Source organism: Canis lupus, chromosome 1, assembly GCF_003254725.2.
Source record: "Canis lupus dingo isolate Sandy chromosome 1, ASM325472v2, whole genome shotgun sequence".
Lineage (NCBI taxonomy): Eukaryota > Metazoa > Chordata > Mammalia > Carnivora > Canidae > Canis > Canis lupus.
Genome location: NC_064243.1, coordinates 40099962 through 40121836, shown reverse-complemented (window position 1 = coordinate 40121836; position 21875 = coordinate 40099962). Strand labels below are relative to the sequence as shown.

General features: G+C 39.7%; 1 protein-coding gene across 8 annotated transcripts in view; it reads right to left on the bottom strand.

Annotated features, from left to right (window-relative positions):
- Positions 1-2171, bottom strand: part of TAB2 (TGF-beta activated kinase 1 (MAP3K7) binding protein 2) — a 90912-nt gene extending 88741 nt beyond the window's left edge. For 4 of the 8 annotated variants that reach the window (XM_035706779.2, XM_049113647.1, XM_035706774.2 and 1 more), the window contains exon 1: positions 2031-2163. The gene's annotated coding sequence lies outside the window, so the exon portion shown is untranslated. Of the gene's footprint in view, positions 1-948; positions 1687-2030 lie in introns of those variants that run through there. The other 4 variants (XM_035706781.2, XM_025422525.3, XM_035706780.2 and 1 more) reach the window with 4 other exon arrangements.
- Positions 2172-21875: the final 19704 nt, after the last annotated feature.

Genomic DNA, 21875 nt, shown 5'->3' with positions numbered 1-21875 from the left:
AGTATTCCTTTCTACTAAAAAGAGGACCAAATATAGATGTTACTTCAATCAAACAGGATTGCTTTAGGTCAAAATATATTTTTCAGGAAACCAGTTATCAGATGAGACTCCTATCATTTACTCACTTCTTAATGAGTTACAAAAACACAGGCTCTACTATTGGACAGTTCATTAAAGAGGGGTGAATGGTGGCAGTTCACCAGTATCCTTTGAGAATACCTTCTAACTCAGAAAGTTATTCCATGCACCCAAGAGAAAAAAATGAAATAATGGAGTATATTCAGTGAGTGACTTACTCATTTAATTAACGCATTCAACTTTCAGTTGATCCTTTAAATATTTAAATCATAAGACCCTATATTAGAAACTGATTAGTTTAAAAGGAAAAAAAGAAAAAAAAAACCCAACAGAAGTTCTGAATCACTGGAATTTTTGCTCTATTTCCTGTTAACACACTGAGAGTACCATCATTCAATATATTTGTTCCATACACATTTTTAAATGTTTCAGGATCCCTTTTAAACCAACTTGGCCCTACTTTAATTTGTAGCTCATTTAACTGACAATTCCTTCCATTCTTTCTAATTTAAGTGCTCAGCCAAAACATACAATAAGATGAAAAGCATGTCTTCCTTTATTAGAAAATGCAATGGTTTCAAAACTAAAGTTTCAAACTGCAGGGTTTATTAAAACCAATCACAATTTCACTGTCACACACACAGACACAAGGTGCCAGTACTCTGCTACTGTACGAAGAAAAGTGTGGCAACCAGTTAAGAGTGTAAAAACTGAAAGCAAAAATTCTGTTCCATGCCCACCAAAAACTCCCAGCCAAATCTGATATTGCATAATGAGCAACATTTTCTTGAGTGAGCTAAAGCACAGACCAGTTCCTTTTATAAAAAGTGAATCAACCTGCCCCTAAAATCTGACACTTTGCAAACTTACCTAAAACAGACAAAATGGATGCAAAATTATACCGCCTCACTGTTGCCTCCAAAACGACCTTAGCGTTCAAGAACTTTCCAGTGAATAAAAGGCCCTGGAAAACAGCCTCGCAGTGGGGACCTGAATTTCATGAACTACTGAGAACCCCCCCCCCCCCCCATGAAGCTGCCGCTCTCCTGGAAACTCCTCTTATCAGAAGCATTTGAAGAATTTCTCCACAACAATTAAGCGGACTCGAAGAATGGAAACCTAACATCTCAAATATACTATATATGGAATGAAACGTGGCCAAACACATAAATACAAACTCGCACGGTCTCGGAAACTTTGGTATACAGCTCTGCCCCAGCAATCCGACAGCATCAGCAGCAGAAAGATACACCTGTCACCTGTTCGGCAACACCCGCACCCTTTCTCAGCCTCCCTGCTGCAACCACAATCTCGGGGCTGGAGGTCGAGCGGGCACAACACGGGGATGACCCAGTGAAACCACGGGGCCACACAGTCACAGCGGGGCTTGCTCCCCCAGTTCCCGAAGGCTGCAGAAAACCAGCGCTGCAAAGAGAACCGAGCTCAGCTCTCCCCGGATCCCCGCACAACTCGTTCAGTCTCTTCCCCAACACCCTCGCTAAGTCATCTTTATCCGAACCAAGGCTCCCCAAAAAGGAGTTTTGCTTCCCCCACCCCCATCTCACACACGCCGGAGGGGCGGGCCGGGGGCGCCGGTGCAGGCGGGGGCCCTCCCCACCCCCCGGCACCCTCCCCTACCCGGGGCTCTCCCCGGCTCCCGACTCCAATGAATGCCCCCTCCCCCTCCCCCTCCCCACTAACTCCCCGGAGCCCAGGCCCGGCCCGAGGCTCCCCACCCCCACCCGGTCGGGAGGACTTGGGGGGCCTCCCACTCCGCCTCGCCACTGGGGGAGGAAGGAGGCGGAGGGAGGAAGGCTGAGAGCAAGACGCGGGCGCCCCGCTAGGGCCCTGCGAGTCGGCAGAGCCCCTTCCAGACGAAGGGGGGTGCGGGGAGCTGGGGGGAGAGCCGGGACCGGGGACCCCGCCGAGGCCCGGCAGAGCTGTCCGTTTACCCTTCGCCGCCGCCGCTTCCCCCTCCTCCTCCTCGGCCGCCGCCGCCGCCGCCTCTCCCACTAGGGCAGCCGTCTCCACCGTCGCCGCCGCCGCCGCCGCCGCCTCCGCCACCACGGCCGCCGCCAGCGCCGCCGCCGCCGCCGATTCCACCCGGCAGGGGGGACACCTCAGCCCTCCCTCCCTCCCCGCTCAGCCCCTCCGATCGGCCGCCGCCGCCAACTCCCTCCGGCCGCCGCCGCCGCCGCCGCCGCCGCCGCTCGTGGCTGAGGGGGAGGGGAGGAGAGGGGGTCGGGCTGGGTCGCCCCGCCGGCGGCCGCTGCAGATCAAAACCGCGGGCTGGGTGGCGTCGCCGCTCCCCGCTCCCCGCTCCTCGACTCCGGCTCGCTCGGCCTCCCTACCTCCCTCTGCCCCCACCCCCCTCGCGCTCGCCTGCCCTCCCCCCACCCCCCCAGCTCTCGCTCGCTCTCGCCGCGGCTCCGCCAGCCCAGTGCAAATCAAAATACTGCCACACAATATGGCGGCGCGGCGCCGGCAAACACCGCGAGATCTGCGGCCGCTGCTGAGGCGGCGGCTGTGACGAGGCCTCCCCCAGCCGGCCGGCGGCGGCGGCGGCGGCGGCGGCGCGGGGATGCTCTTTCCCCGCCCTGCACCCCTCCCCCGACGCTCGCAGACTCCACGCCCGCCTCGCGAAGGCCGGAGCGGGAGGCTGCTCGGCGACGCGGCCGGGCGCGGGCCGCCGCCGGGGCAGTGCGAGAGGGGCCGCGGTCGCAGGGAGGCGGGGAGAGCCCGCGAGCCTACATGTTTAAATGCCGACCTCCCGTACTTTGCAGAGCGGCGCGTGTGCGTGTGCGTGTGCGTGTGCGTGTTCGTGCGTCCGCGCGTGCGGAGAAAGTGCAAGTCCTCCGCCCCGCCGCGGCCGAGAGGCGAGAACTGCCGCTCCGCCTGCGCGGCCCGTCCGGAAGCGGGCAGCGGGACCGGCCCGGGGTCGGCGGCGCCCGCGCGGGGGCGGGGGGGGGGGGGGAAGCCGGGGGCAGCAGGTGGGCCCGCGGCGGAGGCGGCGGAGGCGGCGGAGGGCCCGCGACACACCCCCTCGGAGGCCGCCGGCTGACGGCGTGACCCGGCCGCGGCCCGCAGCGCCCGCAGCGCGTGCGGCGGGAGCCCCGGCAGCCCCGGCGCTCCCACCTTGCAGACCTGAGAAGCCTCGGACTCCTGAGGTTGGGGTTAGAACGCTCGGAAGAAAACTCTAGATGCTGCAAGGGTTTTGTCGTTTCGATTTTATTTTAATTGCACGTTCCTAGAAAGTCCTAGAAGCAGAGCCAAAGACACTTCAACTTGGGGGGAGAAGGGGAGACTTGTTTCTATCTTCTTAAAGAAATATTTGTTTAATTTTCCCTAGGAGAAAAAAAAAAAAGACAACGTGTTTAACACTCAGACATTTCTCACAATGTAAAATATTTATTTAAAGATTCTAGTGCTTTCATGGTGTCCAAAACACTACGGCATTTTTCTGTCCCTGTCCAAGATGTCCATATCCCTGCCAGTTTCTTCCTTGAAACGATTCTTACTTATTCCCCAGAAAAATCCTGAAGGACCATTTTATTTTTGTTTCCAGAATGAGCGCTATAGCTATAATGACTTTTTTTTTTTAAATATCTTTTAAGAAGTACAGGTTTCTATACAGTTAAAGAGCTTTTCTCAGTTCCTTTTTCCTCATTCATCATTTAAAAATACCTGTAATCTTCGAATAAAGGACCATTTCAAAAAACCTTCATTGTAAGAGCCAAGAAAGTACTTGTTACAATATCAATTTAAATATTTTCTCTCCCATTGATATCATTAAGAGATGTAGAAATAGGGTTAAAAAAAATGGATATGATATAGTTTTATTCTCTGGTGAGTAATAAGAAATCACCAAACCTTGATACTTTGAGTAGTCCTTGCCTGAAGAATTATTTCCATACCCAATGTTATAATAATTGAATCAATGCATTTGGAGAAATTGGATCTATTATTAAGTAAATTTCCCCCTCGTCTTTGAAATCAGTAAAAAAGCACAACCAACAATTGGTTTTGAAATGGTATAATTGTGAATTTTATACAAAGATATTTTAGAGACTTATTTAATGAGACAAATATTTTAATAGAAACAATGCTTTATAAACTTAGGAGTATGATAGGTGCAAACATACATTGAAGTGCTTTAACTTCGACCTACTTATGAGGGAGCATCAGACAAACCCATAAAGAAGAAATTCTTATAAAATAACTGGCCTGTTTTCTTAAAACACTGTCAATGTCATGAAAAAAAAAAAAAAGCTGCAGAATAAATGAAACTAGAGAAGCACGACAATTAAATGCAAAATGTGACCCTGAACTGGATCCTTTCCCGGAGGAGAAAATTGCAATAAAGGACATTATTGGGAGGTGGCTGAGGGGTTGAGCGTCTGCCTTTAGCTCAGGGTGTGATCCGGGGTTCCGGGATTGGGTCCCTGCATCCCGCACCCTGTGAGGAGCCTGCTTCTCCCTCACCCTATGTCTCTGCCTTCTCTCTGTGTCTCTCATGAATAAATAAAATCTTTTTAAGAAAAGAAGAGGACATTATTGGGGATAATTGGTGCAGTTGGAATATGGACTGCAGAATAGATAAAACTACTGTATCAATGTTAAATTTCCTGAGTATATGTCGAAGAATATCCTTATTCATAAGAAAACACAGTGAAATATCAAAGGTAAATGGACATTATTATGGACTATTCTCCCAAATGGTTCAGAAAAAATAAATCACACATGCACAAACACACACGTGCACACATACACATTTCTCATGTGTCCCATGCACCTATACATTGATAAAATTTAGAAATTATTGTATCTAGGTTATTTTTATTAAAGAGTTTTATTTCTACTGAGGTTGGAATATGATGAAAAAGGGGTTCCCTTGTAAAACGAGGGGTTCAAAATGAGCCATAGGGAAGGACTTTTAAAAAGTGAGGCTTTGAAAATACAAAAACAGTTTGACTTCTGGAAGAACAATTCAGAGGATAAGGGAAGTTTTATTTTTTGGAGTCTATACCAGAATTATAACTTATTTTTCAAAGATGGTTTAACTGTTCCTGTGCTTGAAAGTGGTGTGTATTTTGTGTGTGTGTGGTAAACAAATAAACCATGTAACGTAAAACTTAACCATCCGAACCATTTTTAAGTGTGCAGTTCAATAGTGTTAAGTATATTCACATTATTGTACAACAGAGCTATAAAACTTTTTCATCTTGCAACATTGAAACTCTATACCCAACTAAAAATTAATTCTCTCTCCCTTCCCCCAAATTTTGGCAACTACAGGATTATTTTTAAATTCTAAGAAATGTTTATAAATATTTTTAAAACCTGGTGAATATGGAAATTTCTGCGCTGTTCTTGCAGTTTCTCACTGAATTTGAAATATATTGCGAAATTAAAGGTTTTAAAAAACAAAGAGCTTTCAACTGCAGAGTTCCTCTGCTTGATTAAGAGAGTAAAGTTGAAAGGTGAACAGGTCAATAGAAATAGGTCCTTTTACATTGGGCTAGCTAGCCATTGTTTCCCAGTAATAGGTGAGAGTTTTGTCCGTTCAGCTTACCCTTCTCCCCTATTTAATCTACTTGAATTTGGAATAAAAATAGTTAGGAACCCTTCTTATATACTACATTTGGTAAATGTGTTTTCCAAATGTAATGAGCCAGTAGATATTCAGTGTCTATTAGCCACAAGGCTCTGTGGAGAAAATAAGAGAGAATAAAACATACTGTGCCTTTCCGGTACTCTCTGTGGTTATTACAGAGATAAGATATAATCCGTGTGCTACATTCAAGAGCCTTTTAGTCTAAGATTATGCTGTCTAATACAGTGGCCACTACCTACCTATAGCTATTTACATTCAAATTAATTAATTGAAACAAAATGAAAAATCCAGGCCACCAGTTGCATTTTAAATGCTCATTAACCATCTTCACAGAAGATTCCATGGGACAGCACTGGTAGTAGAAGAGATTATGCTATATAAATAATGCCAATTCAAGGTAGACAGTAATAACGACCGTAGTAGTTTAGGGGAAGGAGAGATTACTTTGCCGGAGATGGAAGTAGGGAAGGGAGAGTTTCAAGAAAAAAATTGCACATGGAAAGGAGTAGGTGGAACAAGAGTATTCCAGGGAAAGAAAACATGAAGAAAGCAGGAAGGGGAGAGGCATATTTGAAGAATAACGCTTAATTCTGTGTGTCTATAATATGATGTATGTAAAACATAAAACCACAAATGCTGAGCTGATGAGTCTGAACTATTCTCTAGGCAATAGGAAGTTACAAAAGGTCTTTGGACAAGACCAAAGACATGATGAAATATTTCAGTAGGAAGGATAATCTAGCAGTAGGTATATGAAATAGATTAGACTTGAATGTGTAAAGATCACATAGCATTGCAATAGCCCAAATGAGAGATAATGAAGAATTGATGTAAAGTGGTCTATCAGTAAGGATGTTCTCACTGGCATGTAACAAATCTCAGTTTAAAATGGATTACACAATAAGGAAATTTGGATCTCATAAATTTGGATATTATAAACTAGAGTAGACTTCAGGTTTAAAAGATCCAGAAGTTTGATAATATCATCAAAGACCAAGTTCTTTCCATCTCTGCTCTGATGTGTTGGGTGTTGACATCATTATCTGGCTAATGGCAAGATGATAACGGCAGTTCAAATGATCATATCTCAAAGTCATAATGTCCAGAGGAATAAGAGAGATCTTCTTAAGAGGGAAAATATTTTTCAGAGCCACTTCCTCACCCCATCTCCTAGGCCAAAATTAAATCACATGCCCATTCATGAAACAGTTCCTGGTTTATATGATGAAACAAATATTGAGGAGTCAAAGACAAAGAGATGAGAGTCAAAGATAACTCAGGGTTTAAGCCTAAATGACTGTAGTATGTAGGAAGAGAAGTTGTAGAAGGAAAGATGATGATCTTTGTGATAGTTCTTCTAATTTGAGATGCCAAAGATCTATCTAGATGATCAGCATCTAAAAACATGGGACTGGAGCTCAGAAAGAAGATCAAACTTGGGGATGTCATCAACAAAGAGAAAATAAATGAAGCTATGAGATTGCCAAAGGAGAGGAGGAGGGGAGAGGGTCTACAACACACCCCTGGAGGATGAAGTAGAAGCAGAGAAAGCAAGAGAAGTAGGCAAAATTGGGCTATATATAGTACAGAAATGAAGGAGAATGGATGGAGTTTCAAAAAGATCACAGTGTTGTTTAGTGCTATGAAGAGATTCAGGATGATGTAGACTTAGAAGCATTGGGTTGCCGACTAGAGAAGATCATTGTGACCTTTAAGAGAGGTTTTTTTTTTTTTTTTTTTTTTTTTATAGTAGTGTAGGAGCAGGTGGATTTCAGGAGTTAAAGAATGAGCAGATAGGTAGGTAGAAGTATGAAGTACAGATTATTCTTTCAAAAGGTTTGGTAGTCATGAAAGGGAGAGCTACATGAATGAGCATGTTTATAGGAATATTTACTTACACGACTAAAAATTGGAAGAAACAAAAATTTATGAATATACTATTGTGTAATTAATTGTGTCATTTAAAGTAATTATTAAGATTATGGAGCAGTATGGAAAAATTTTTACAATATTAAGTGAAAGAAGAAGATAGGAAACTTCTCAAAAACACACATAGATTACAACACCAAAGAGTATACATGCATGTGTGTACAAAGATACTATGAAATAATCACAACTGTCTTGGAGCGGTTGAGCAATGAGTGTTTCACATTTTGTGTAATGTTACAGCAATTTTTAAATTAAAATGCATATGCATATATTTAAAAATATTAGATGACAAAGACAGAGCATAGAAACTGGGGGAAATGTAAGGTTGAAAAACATTTGTCAGGCGCCTGTGTGGCTCAGTGGTTGAACATCTGCCTTTGGCTCTGGTCATGATCCCAGGGTCCTGGGATTGAGTCCTGCATCAGGCTCCCCACAGGGAGCCTGCTTCTCCCTCTGCCTATGTCTCTGCCTCTCTCTCTCTGTGTCTCTTGTGAATAAATAAATAAAATCTTAAAAAAGAGAGAGAGAAACATTTGTTTTTGCTTGTTTGTTTTGCTTTGGCAGGAAATAAGAGACATTTAGCAGCTTTTATCTGCTGAGGGGAACAATTCAAAGGACAGTGAAAGATTGAAGGTGCAGGAATGAGGTGATGATGCTTGACTGTGCAAGAGAAACCTAGACAATTAAGAGGCACAAAAGGAGAATCTGAACTTTTTAGGGGAAGGGATATTTTCTGAGACAAAAATAAGTAAGAAAGGAAGACAATGTCCCCAAATGTGTGTGTGTGTGTGAGCACACACGTGCATGTGCATGCAAACTGCAAGTTGATTCTAATATTTATGTGAAAATGTAAGGGCCTAGAATATCCAAGATAAATTTAAAAGAAGAACAAAGTTAAAAGACTTATACTACCAAATTTAAATTCTTATTATAAGACTCCGTAATTAAGACAGTGTGGTATTGGCACAAGGATACATGAATATACCAAAGGAACATAATAGAGAATCCAGAAATAGAATGTGATTTATGACAAAGGCACTGCAGCAATTCAGTGAGGAAAGGATAATATTTTCAACAAATGGAGCTGGAGCAATTGGCTACTCATACGGAAAAAGAAGATACTTCATTCCTACCTCACACCATATATAAAAATTAATTCAAGATGAATCATAGACCTAAATGGGAAATTAAAAACAAAAAAAGCTTCTATTAATCAAAGGACACTATCAAGAGAGTGGTAAGGAAGAGAGAATGTATTTCAGTACATACATTGACAATGGACTCATATTCAGAATACATTTAAAAAAACCTTTAAAAAAAAAACCTTTCTATAAATCAGTAAGTAAAACCAAAGAATGCAATTTTTAAATGAGGAAAAACTCTTGAAGAAGTATTCTACAAAGATGACTTCCAAATGGCCAGTAGGTTCCTAGGAAAGTGTTTAACATATTTTCTTATTGGGGAAATGCTTTCTTATTGGGGAAATGCAAATTACAAACACAATGACATATCACTCACTACTTACCTACGAGAATGGCTTAAATTTAAAAGACCAACAGTGCCAAGCGTTGACAGAGAAAGACAGAGAGCAACCTGAACTTTCATGCACTACAGATGGGAGTATAAATTGGTTCATCCACGTTGGAAAACTCTTTGGCAGTATCTACTAAAGCTAAACATATGCCCACTCTATGACCCAACTGTGTTGGTTTATTTTATGTGTCAACTTGGCTGGGCCAAACATTATTCTGAGTGTTTCTGTGAGGGTGTTTTTCTATGAGATTATCATTTAAATTGGTAGACTCTAAGTGAAGCAGATTGCCTCTATAATGTGGATGGGCCTCTTCCAATCATTATAAACACTTGATAGAATAAATGACCAATCTTCCCCCACCTAGGGGAAATTCTCCAGCAGATGGCTTTCTGACTTGAACTAGAATATCAGTTCTTTCAGGTTCTCCACCCTACTGGCTTTTGAACTGAAACTGTGGCATTGGCTCTTCCTAGGCCTTCAACCTACCAGCTCATCCGCTAGATTTTGAACTTGACAGCCTCCATTCACTATTATTTCTTTTGTCACTTCTAAAAAATAGGTAAACTGGGCTTCATCAAAATTGGAAACTAAAATATATATTCGAGAGAAATGAGAACATGTGTCCACACAAAAATGTGTACATAAATATTTATAGCAGCATTTTTCATGAGAATCAAAAAGTAGAAACAACTCCAAAACCCTTAAATGAACAAACAAAATGTGGTATTTCTATCAGTGGAATAGTATTTGGCAATAAAAAGGAATGAGGCACTGATACATGCTACTACATGGATTAACTTTAAATATGTTAATTGACAAAAACCACACTCAAAACACTGCATACTCTTTGTTCCCATTTATACAAATGGTCCACAATAGGCAAATCCATAGACAGAAAGTAGATTAGTGGTTGCCAGGTGGTGGAGAAATGGGAGGAATTTGGAGTAGCTTAATAGGTATAAGGTTTCTTTTGGGGATGATAAAAATGTCCTAAAATTTTGTATTGTGATGGTTTCATAACTGAATATACCAAAACCCACAAAATTTTGTAATTTGAAAGGGTGAATGTAATGGCATATGAATTATATTTAATACAGCTGTTACATATGTAAAAAGAATGAATTACTGATGAACAAAATAGATGAATATCATAGATATTCTGGGAAGAGAAAGCAGCTAGACACAAAAGAATACACACTGTATGATTCCGTACATGTGAAGAACAGGCAAAACTAATTGATAGTGATTTAAGTCAGAATAGTGGTTACCTCTAGAGGGTACTGGGTAAGGAGTTTGATTATGGGGAGTTATGAAGAAGTCTACTGGGGTACAAGAAATGTTTCACAACTTGATCTGAGTGGTGGTTGTTTGGATTCAAACATCTGCAAAAAACCTATTGAGCTATACATTAAGATTAAGCGTGAGTTCGGCACTTTACTAAATATTTTTTTTACTTCAATAAAAATTTTATAAAAATGAAGAAATATGAATGACAATGTAGAAAATTTAAGGTTAGAAAGAGAGGGATAGGGGCTACCTAGGTGGCGCAACCAGTTAAATGTCCAACCCTTGGTTTCTGCTCAGGTTGTGCTCTCAGGGTTGTGAGATGGGGCTCTGCACTGGGCTGTGTGCTCAATGTGAAGTTGGCTTCAGATTCTCTCTCCTTCTCCCTCTATTATTGCTTGTGCACTCTATCTCTCTCAAATAAATAAATAAATCTTTTAAAAAAAGAAAAGAAAAGAAAGAGAAGGATGGTAGCCATGTTATGGGCCCTCTAAACTTTCAGATATCAGAAAGCAAGGTCTATTGCTCAGAGTAAGAGTGTTGGATGAGAGATTGCAAATTCATGGAAAGAAGACAGTGATATGAAGAAAGAGTCACTCATCCATTTTTGTCTTATCTCTTTTAGGATAGATAAGGTGGTATATGTACATATACTCTTATGTGTACGAAATATGGTGTGTATGTGTTGTGTGATGCCACTGTGGGGAGAAGCACCAGACATTGTTACTATGAATAATTTAAAAACTTATTTTAGGAGAACGATAACAATGAAGTTCACGGGAAATCAACAGTCTTCTTTGTTTACTCAGCTACCCTTTGCCTCAGGACTAGACCTGAAAACAGGAGTTAGAATGGCTAATCTCATTTTTATCTCCCTCTGTCACCATGTATCATAGATTCTTTTTTTGTGTGTGTATCATAGATTCTTTAATAAAAATATGTTTCATTCAGAAAAATTTCTGTCAGCATGATTAGCAATTGTTTACAATCTGTAACAATGTCACATTTTTAACATGGGCATAGGTGTCCAGTATTTTTTTTTTTTTACCTTTAATAAAACCAGTGTTTAAAAAGTCTGTTCTTTCTCAACCAACTAATAATAACACTTTCCATTTTTGAGGTTAGACTGTGATGCAAAATCTTATTAAAAATTATTGCTACTGTCTTATGTGGAATATGGCACCTTGATACATTGGCATGATATGCAAATAGGCACTCAAGGCACACTAAAAGTGTCAATTCTAAGCCATTATTTATTTTACAGTGTTTTACAATTTACAGGTTTTTTTCTTCACATCATTATATTCTTTGTTCTTTACAACTTCTTTTGTTACAGACATGATTACTACCACCACCAATTCACAACTAAAGATCTTAAGGTAAGAGGCTAAATGACGTACCCAATCTAAAGCAATTAGTAAGTGAACAGTGGGGATTTCAACAGATCCTCTGACCACATATGCCAGGATTTTTCATCATACCATCATATAGGTCATACTCTCTTTGCTTAAACAATTTATAGTGGTGATAATAATAGGGTAAGTAGTTTAAGAGAAACATAGTTACTCTGGGAGTTCAGAAGAGTTGGAGATCACAGGAAAGGTTTCTTGGAGATGATGTTTCAGATGAGCCTTGAGGAAATGATGGATTTGCAAAAGAAAAAAAAAAAAAGAACATTCCAGGTGCATGTGATGGCAGAAGAAAAGGTATAGTCAGAAAATCATAGAGAATATTTTGGGAATATTAGGTAGTTTGGTTTTGCTGAACGGCAGAAAAAAAGTAGAATAGTGGTGGGAGACAAATTTAGGAGGCACTGGTATACCATTCAAGTTTGATTAACAATGGAATATAATTGGGTCTGGACTTCATCTCTTCTTTCTCAGGTGCAGAAGGAAGAGAAGGGAGGGGAGGAGACCAGAAAGCCACTATTTCTGGGCAAAGAGTTAGAGAACCTGAACAAACCTGTGGCAATGAAAGGGAAGAGACAGAAGCAAGGGAAATTGCAATAGTAGATTTTAAAAAATTACTTTAGGCCAATGAGATAAAATAAGGGGTGAAGGGGAACAAAGTTATCAAAGAAGATTATATGATTCTGAGCCTGAATAACAGGGAATTGTGATCCTATTAACAGAAACAGAGAAGTAAGGTGGACAAATTGCTTTTGTGGGAATGATGAATTAAATTTTTCATGTGTGGAACAATGATTTTAGTTGTCTTGGGGACCCTCTCAAGCCTTCTCTACCTTTTAAGTGTATAAGGATGAGAAGTTCAACTTACAAAGACTATAATGACCAAAAAATGTATGAAAATGTATTACCTCATTGGTAATAAGGTAAATGCAAGTTAAAAAAAAAAAAGGGAGATATTTTCTTCCAGCCTATCAGATAGAGAAAGATTAAAAAGACCAACCATTCAGAAATAAAGTTAAGAAATATACAGGATTTATAAGGAGAAAACTAAAAACTACAGAAGGACACAAAAGAAAGTCAGAAAAACACAGAAATAACATATTCTTGAATGGGGCTTGAACTCACGACACCGAAATCAAGAGTTGCATGTTCTTCCAACTTAGCCAATAAGGCACCCTAATAAAGTGATTTTAAAGAGCATTTGGATATTTTATTAAGCGAATCAAATAACCAGGATGCAGAATAGTGTGTATATCATTCTATAATTTGTGTAAAGGGAAAATTGCACACATGCATTGGGGAGGACAGTGAGGGCAACCGAGGTAAAGGGGAGAGAGTAAGAAATCTCCTTTTATCCCTCCTCCTCCTTCTGATTTAGAAAATATGAAATCATTGCTTATTAAAATTAAGGAGATTGAGAAGAATAGCTACAAAATGTTTTAAAAAGACAAGTAATTAGGCAGGGGCAGATTGGGACATACTCTACTAGACAAAAGACTTGTTCCAAGGATTAAATGAATGAGCATATGTAAAGTGTTTGCAGCAGTTCTTGGCACTTGCAGTGTGTATATAAATGTTTGTTGTTATTTTTATAATTGTCATATGGGAACTATATGACTCAAATATTCATCTACCATAAGGGAATATATCAATAGATTTTTACTATTGGAAGCTTAAAGACTTTGGATAGAAAAAAATTTTTAAGAGAGTATGAAAAGAAACATAAACTGGGAGAATTTACTTTCAATGTATATGATGGGCAGTGTCTGCTCTGTGTCAGGCATCACACTAAAGGCTGGCTGTATGGTACTGAAGAAGATAGTCTTGACCCTTACAGAGTTTACAGTCTCTATAGGGTAATGTTACTATCTCTAATACACAAAGTTATTAAAAATCATAAGGTTTCCCATCCAAGTACTAACAAGATCCATCATTGCTTAACTTCAGAGACTAGATAAGATTGAGTGCATTCAGGGTGGTATGGCCCTAGACCGTAGAATATAATGCAGTGATTGAAAAGGATAATGTAGGGCAGCCCGGGTGGCTCAGCGGTTTAGGGCCACCTTCAGCCCAGGGCCTGATCCTGGAGAGCTCAGCCCAGGGCCTGATCCTGGAGAGCCAGGATCGAGTTCCATGTCAGGCTCTCTGCATGGAGCCTGCTTCTCCCCCTGTCTCTCTCTCTCTCTCTCATAAATAAATAGATAATAAAAATCTTTAAAAAAATAAAAAATAAAAAGGATAATGTAGATCTATATACATTGACATGAAAAGATGCCACAATATTATACATAGTGAAAAAGGTAGATTGCATGCCAGATTATGAAAAATACTCTGATCACATTTAAAACTGATGGGTGTATGCCTGAATGTGGGTATGTGTAGAAAAAATTTGGAAAGATAGACTTCAGAATATAACACTGAGCAGTAACATTAGACATAATCTTCATTTTAGTCTTTATGCTTTTTTTGGTGGTATTCTTCTGAATTTTTAACAAATATATTCCTTATACACATTCAAACAAAATAAAACTCTTCAATAAAAATGAACAAATTAAACTATGTTTCTTAAATATTTTCCTTCAAAGGTCCTTTATGAATAATCTTTAAGGAAAGCCATGACAACTGAAATTTTTATTATTGGGAATCTCAGGGTTTGCACATTCATATTTTTTCCTGTCCTAAGTCAGTAGGGAAATCTTTTGTAAATAATAAAATATTTCAAGAATTTGGAACGAAATGACAATCACAGAGTACTGACCTCATTCCACGATGGTTAAAAAGAATTGAAGGAAAAGGAACCTTGACAGGGCAGAAGACAAAAAGTGTGAGCAATAATTGGCCTTATACATGCAGTAGTCTCTTTGGTAGGGCTGGGGTGTAGTTGAATGGGAGGGGGGTAGTTCGCCCCTTCCTCCGTTTGCCATCCTGCCTCAATCTTGCCCAATGTGTGTAAATTTCCACGTAAATAAGGCTTTAGGATGCCATAGAACTCCTCCCCTTACCGCTGTCACTCTTTTCCCATTCTTGTTGAACCTAATCTTATTTGCACTAGTATCTGGCTAGTCCTCTTGGCTCTGCAGCCATTATTGCACGAAAGTGGCTGAAAATCTTTAATTCAACCCACTCTTTTGTGACACTCAAGGCCCTAATGCTTATCGAATTTGCAACAGAATCCCTCTGTGACTCACAATGCTTTTCATCAATGAACAGAAAAGAGCTGTGTCTCAGCCTCAGATCCTGGGGCAGGAGGAGGAGACTGCCCCTGGGGACTGTGGGGTTATTGTAAAGACTCAGTGATTTCATATAGGTCTCAAGCATGGTCTGAAAACTAAACCGACAAAAGTATAATTGCTGTTATGTAGAGGGCCACATTTTAATACACTTAGATTAAAAAGGCGTTCTTATCCTTAAAAAGCTTGCTAATTACAAAATTCAGATAATAAACTTTGCATAATCTCTCAAGGCTTCCTATCTCTGTGTACACAGAGTGCCTGCATTCCCTCTCTGTTTGTTTGCCCTAGTGAGCCCAGCAGAAACATGATGCCAGCACACAGTGAGTTTTTAGTAAGACGATTTAGTCCAGATTTTATAGACCTATAGGAGAGTACTCTCTTTTCTTTCCCTACCTTTCCTTCCCATTGAGCAAAATTCCTATGGAAATTCAAAAAAAGAAAGAAAAAACTAACTTTGACATTTTGGAGGGGAGTGGGTGAGGAGAGGCACTGGATGGATAATCTGCATGTTCCTAGACCTTGTGATTGATTTACTTACTAGAAAAATTCACATTTTCTAAGCATTTTTTTCCAAAATAAATGTTGCAATGCTTGCTGTTATAAAATGGAAAACCTTATGAATGCCGAAGAACTTTATAATAATAAGTCTATGTATCTGAATTGGAGGAAAAAATGACATGTTAAGGAAATACTTGTAGACTCCAGTTTCAGCTACTATAGCAGTTCTTTAAATAAAATCTAAAAGAATGTTACCTCAGATTTATGAATAACTGCTTTGTCTATGTTATACTCAAAGTCAGCAGTTCACTGAAGAACTTTGTGTTCTATTGTTTTTTCTTCAAACTACTTTCCTTTCCACATGATAGTGTCAAGATTCTTAGTTTCTAACAGCTCATCTATTGACAACAAAGAACAGGCAGGACGTTGGAGATAAGGGAGTGATTAGGAGGTGCTTTTATATGTTTACTGGTTCTGAGTCTGAAGAGTCTTGTGAGATTTGGATAGAACTCTTAGAAAAAGGAAATGCATTCAAGGCAACAGGCCATTGCAGTACATGAATTTCAAGCTTGTGGTGAGCCAAGGGACATTGTGGACTCGTGCAGCAGAACTTGATGTTTGATGATGTTAGTAATGCACACTGCTGCCCCAACTCCACCCCACTTATACGAATCATCAACATTTCAGGATTATATTGGAACAGGAAGAAAGATGTTCTGTTAACGACAAAATAATTTTCAACATTTTCAAGGGATGTTTCCAAATCTAGAAAGACTACAGTACTGAGCTACTTTTAAACAAATGAGTCTAGTCCTTTAGGTGAAATGATGAGAAATCTGGTGAGCTCCTGATCATGATAGACCTGTACTGTTTTCCATAGAGAAACCAGGTGAGTGTTATTAATTTGTAAAGTCAACTGCTTCCATGAACTGAAGCTAGAGCATTGGGACCTCGCCTTTTGCTGTTGTGCCTGCCATTCCCCGCCTTCCCATCTTTACCTACCAAAATGTGACCTATTTTATAACATCTGCCTCTGATGCACCGGGACATGCCCAACTTTTGAAGCTCCAAATACAGAGTTGATTAACTGAAACAGACACTTGAAGATGGGATGCCCAGACTTGTTACTGAAGAAATAAGAGAAACAATCAGGAAATGAAGCTGTTTGGTAAAACCCACTGTGCTCATCAGTACAAATGGAGATGTAATCACTATAAAAACCAAAAGCAATTTTAAAATTAATGAGATCTTGGGGCGCCTGGGTAGCTTAGTCGGTTAAGCATCTGACTCTTGATCTCAGCTCAGGTTTTGATCTCAGGATTGTGAGTTCAAGACTCATATTTGGCTCCATGCCCAGCGTGGAATAATAAATATTTGTGTAATAATATTTATTAATTATAAATAAATAAATTAATTAAATAATAAATATTTATTTAAAATAAATAAATAAAATAAAATAAAATAAAATAAAATAAAATAGATCTTCTTTAAGCTGAGAGAATAATTTCTGGCCACACTAGCTGGCCAGAAAACCAAGAGTCCAGTAACCTTAGCTAATGACTCGATTCAGGTACAGGCTTGGGCTGGCAAGGAAACCTCCATAAGGAGACAGTTGGTGCATGAGAAAATGGGGGTGGAAAGTATCATGAACAATGTTACCTGTGCCAGGATATATGAGAGAATATAAAAAATAAGGCTCAAACTTTGAAGCACTTCTAAACTGTAATCTAAACTGTTGAGGCTGTTTTATTTTATTTTATTTTAAAAAAATATTTTATTCATTTATTCAAGACAGACAGACAGACACACAGAGAGAGAGAGAGAGAGAGAGAGAGAGAGAGAGAAGAGAGAGAGGCAGAGACACAGGGAGAGGGAGAAGCAGGCTCCACGCAGGGAACTGGAGGTGGGACTCGATCCCGGGTCTCCAGGATCATACCCCAGGCTGAAGGCGGCGCCAAACCGCTGGGCCATGGGGGCTGCCTGTTGAGGCTGTTTTAATAAAATTCCAAAGTAAAAGAAAAAATAATTGCCTGTTCCTTCAGGGTCTAGCTGAAATGCCATCTCTGTCAACTTTCCCTGGTCCTCCAAGCAGGTGTCTTTTTTCTATCTTTTGGACCTTGCTTTGTGCCTCTCTCAGGAAATTGCCCAAGATCCACTCATCTCTATTCAGCTTCCTGCTTCCTTGACTTCATTGATTCATTTTTACCTTGGGAAGTGCAGTGTGTATACATTATGTGTACACACATATATCCAAGTGTATTTACAAAGAGAATGAAGTAGGAAGAGTGGCTCCCTTGGGACAGAAAGAGTATAGATAATTTTTTTAAAAGGTTTTATTTATTTATTCATGAGAGACACACACACACACACACAGAGAGAGAGAGAGAGGCAGAGACACAGGCAGAGGGAGAAGCAGGCTCCATGCAGGGAGCCCGACATAGGACTCGATTCCGGGACCCCAGGATCACACCCTGGGCCGAAGGCAAGCGCTACACCGCTGAGCCACCCAGAGATCCCCAAGTATAGGTAGTTTTTGGCTTGTCTGTATTTTCTTAAGTTTCTACAATAAGTATGTATTACTATGTTATATAACAAAGTAAACTTTTACATGTCACTAATTTTATTTATTTAAAGTGCAAAACAAATTTATTATTAGTTGTTTGGTTATGTTGATATATTTATTTCCTTCATTATTTACTTTATATTTTTGGTTTAAATTCAATTTGCCAACATGTAGTATAACACCCAGTGCTCATCCCATCAAGTGCCCTCCTTAGTGCCCGTCACCCAGTTACCCCATCCTTCCCCCAATTCGCCTTCCCTTTGGCAACCCTTTGTTTGTTTCCCAGAGTTAGGAGTCCCTCATGGTTACATGTTACTAATTTAGTTGAAGCTGTGACAGAGTCATTTATACCTAATTTTACACTTTACAGATTAAAGAATTTATCTATTCATTCATTTCTTCCCAGAAACATTTGCTATGCCTGCTATGCCTGAGCCCTGTGCCAGGGTCCATGGCAGGCACAGAGGTAAAAATTTCATTGGAAAACACCTCTGAGAGAAAATGGGGAGGGAATAGGGAAGAGCTGGTCAAGGCATCAGACCATGACCTAAGTCTGACTCCAGTGAAGGGGAGAGGGACAGAAAGTTGGGTGGTGGCATCTTGTACTTCCATATAGTCTAGGGAAAGTTCAGCAAGTGTATGGGGGAATCCTTGAATAAAAATTGGCCATGAGAGGAGTCCCTTGTCGCTCAGGAGGGGGCCTGTCTTAGTCATCCTGTCAGGTTATCATTGGCTGGGAACAGACATGGGGAGAGTGGCCTTGGCACAAATGTTAAATATTTCAAAGGACTGCAGGTGAGACCCTTCACCAATTATGCTTCCTGAAGTTGAAAATTTGCTGCGGGAAATTTTCCCGCAGTTATTCTTTATTATAAACATGTTTCCAAGCCATAAAATATTCATCTAGAGTGTTTTAATAAGTATTTCTATTTCACAAGTAATACCTGGCCATTTTGGAAAACTTGAAAATAAGCTGAAAGAACATAAAATGTACTAAATAATTCTAAACCTACAATTACACACTATTAACATTGATATATGCCTTTTCAGATTAAAAAATGTGTATTCATGTTTATATGTATATATATAACATACACTTATATATTTGTGTATATAATGTATACATATATACACATACATACACGCATAAAATATGCACATATATGTGATCATAATTTTCCAGCATTTGTGAGAATGATGGTATCTGCTCGCAAGTCTGTCTTGGGTAGATCTGTGAGTGGCTATATGAAATAGAATAGGCTGCAAATTTAGAGAAGCTGATTGAGGGGTTAGCAACGTACACAACTTTAAGACATGATATGTGCCAAAATGATTTCCTTCTTGGATTTGAAAATAAGTTTCCTTTTATACCTCTTAGTCAAAACTGTTTTACAAATGGCACTTACAATTTTGTATTAAGTTATATATGAATATAATGGGAAAATATGCCTTAATCCTTGAAAGTTTTTTTTCTGTTTTCCAAAATAGTGGCTCAGTGACTACTTTATATAATAGCTTTATAAAAGTGACTTATTTTGAAATCTTAAAAAAAAAGATTTTAAAGAATATTAACATGTTCAGTATACTGTTTGCTGGCAAGTATTCCTTGAATACATAACACTTCTTTTAGTCACACTATACATGACTGAAGATGGAGTATTATAGGAAACATTCAAATAAAGGTACAGTTCTTATGACACAAAACAACTCACAGGTGATAAAGCAAATAAAAGGAGATTTTATTTTTTTATTTTTTATTTTTTTTAAAAGGAGATTTTAATATGTGGACTGGCATTCATTGAGTTAGGGTTCTTGTAGGAACATGGGTTCTTATTTCTCCTGACCATATTTTCTTGAGGAATGAATATTTAAGGGTAATATGCAGAAATGACCATTTCACCCTCTTACTAACTTCCTGCTTGCTTTCATTGTAAGAAATTACAAAAGTTGAAAACAGTCTATATAGAGCAAGCTTCAACAACCTCAATGTATAAATAAGATTATAATGACCTTAATACTCTTGATTATAATGGTCCCAAGAACTAGTAACTTGATTAGCAGGCTTCCCCTGCTGCCCCCTCCCCTGACTATTGTAGTTCCCCTGTTACTGTCCACTAGAGGAGAGAGAACTCAAATGTCCTTTGAGTTAAACTGTGACTGTTGGCTTTTTGCCATGCCTTCTGGTTTTGGTGGTCTCAAGTGCCAGAGATTTTCCACTGGTGTCACTGGTGATTTTCTATGTTTGCTGACTCTGTCAAGAGCCCTCACTCTCCCACAGAGATGTGGCTCTGGCCAATCTTACTGTGGACCTTTGCCAATTAATGCTGTTCACCATGAGTTCAGGGGTGAGGGGGAGAGTGGCCTCTTGTCCTCACTCAGTCTCCTCATAGCAAAACTCACCACACATGAGTTCATTTTTGCTAAGGTGCAAAGTGATGTACTTGGGTGACTAAGTCAGGATCTTTCCTTTTCATGCAGCAGGATGCAAAATCTGGAACTTTCCACCCCAATGACTTAGGCCTTGAAGCCGAGGAACCTGGGTCTCTTCTTTCAGCCTTCTGCCCACTTCTCCCTGTCATTGTCTCCTTAATTCCCTGACAGAGCCCCTGGTCTAACATTGGGTCTGACTTTTAACCATGGTGGACTATGTGTGTGTGGTGGAATGGGGTGGGTTGAGGTGAGGTGGATGTGGTATTGGGGGGAGAGATGGTTTCAGACCTGAGACTGACAAATGGTTCTGTTGCATAACATGAAACTAATTCTCAAGAACTAGAATTCAGTCAGGAAAAGGTTGAAGGAAAGAGAATGACTCTAAAAAGAGTCTCTTTCAGCCCTATATTGAATTTTAGAATAACCCATAGAACTGTAGAATTTTATATTTTATAACTGGGAGGGATTTTAAAAACTATTTGCAACTTCTTCATTTTACCTTTGCAAAAACTAAACAATTTGCTCAAGGTCAGAGTTATTGGTAGAACCAGTTCTACAATCTGACTCTAGTTAATCTCGAGTCCATGATTCAGCCAGCGTGGTTTACTGATCAAAGCCATTCTGTCTGGTTTTTCCTAACATGTAAGGGAAATAGGATATTTAAGTTATCTCAAGTCAAACATATAAATAAAGCCTTAAAGTTTAATCAGAGTAATTATCAACACAGACATTTTAGAATGAATTCCTCTTCCTTAATTCACTCGCAAATTATCAGGATTATAGGATCTATCCCAGTTTATTCTCTTCCTAGTTCTATACAAGAAACTATTCCTATAATGTTAATACTTAGAGACCAAAATTTTTCAACAGTTAAAAAAAACCCTCCTTCTGTCTTCACCCAGAAACTTCATCTTTATCTAGCAAAGACATTGTCTAGTTTATCCAGCTTCATTTTTATCTAGCAAAAGCAGGGGTAGAGTAGAAATAATTTCCTCTTAATTTGCACTGTGTTATCAGGCCTATTAACTTCCTTTCTCATGTGAATTATAATGGTAGCTGACAAAAGATGCTACTGCAATTACTATAATCTCTTGACGAGAATTAAATATTTCAAACCAATGCTATATTCATAGATGAGAATTCCCATTAAAATCAGACAGCTTTAACATAGTTTTTTTCCTTCCATTGTAATACTTTTCATTTCTGTGTTGTGTGAAATACATAAAAATGTTTAGTTTGCTGTCCAGTCCAGAGGAAAAAAATCTCTATATTCATTTAGCATGAAAAAAGATTTTTAAAGCAA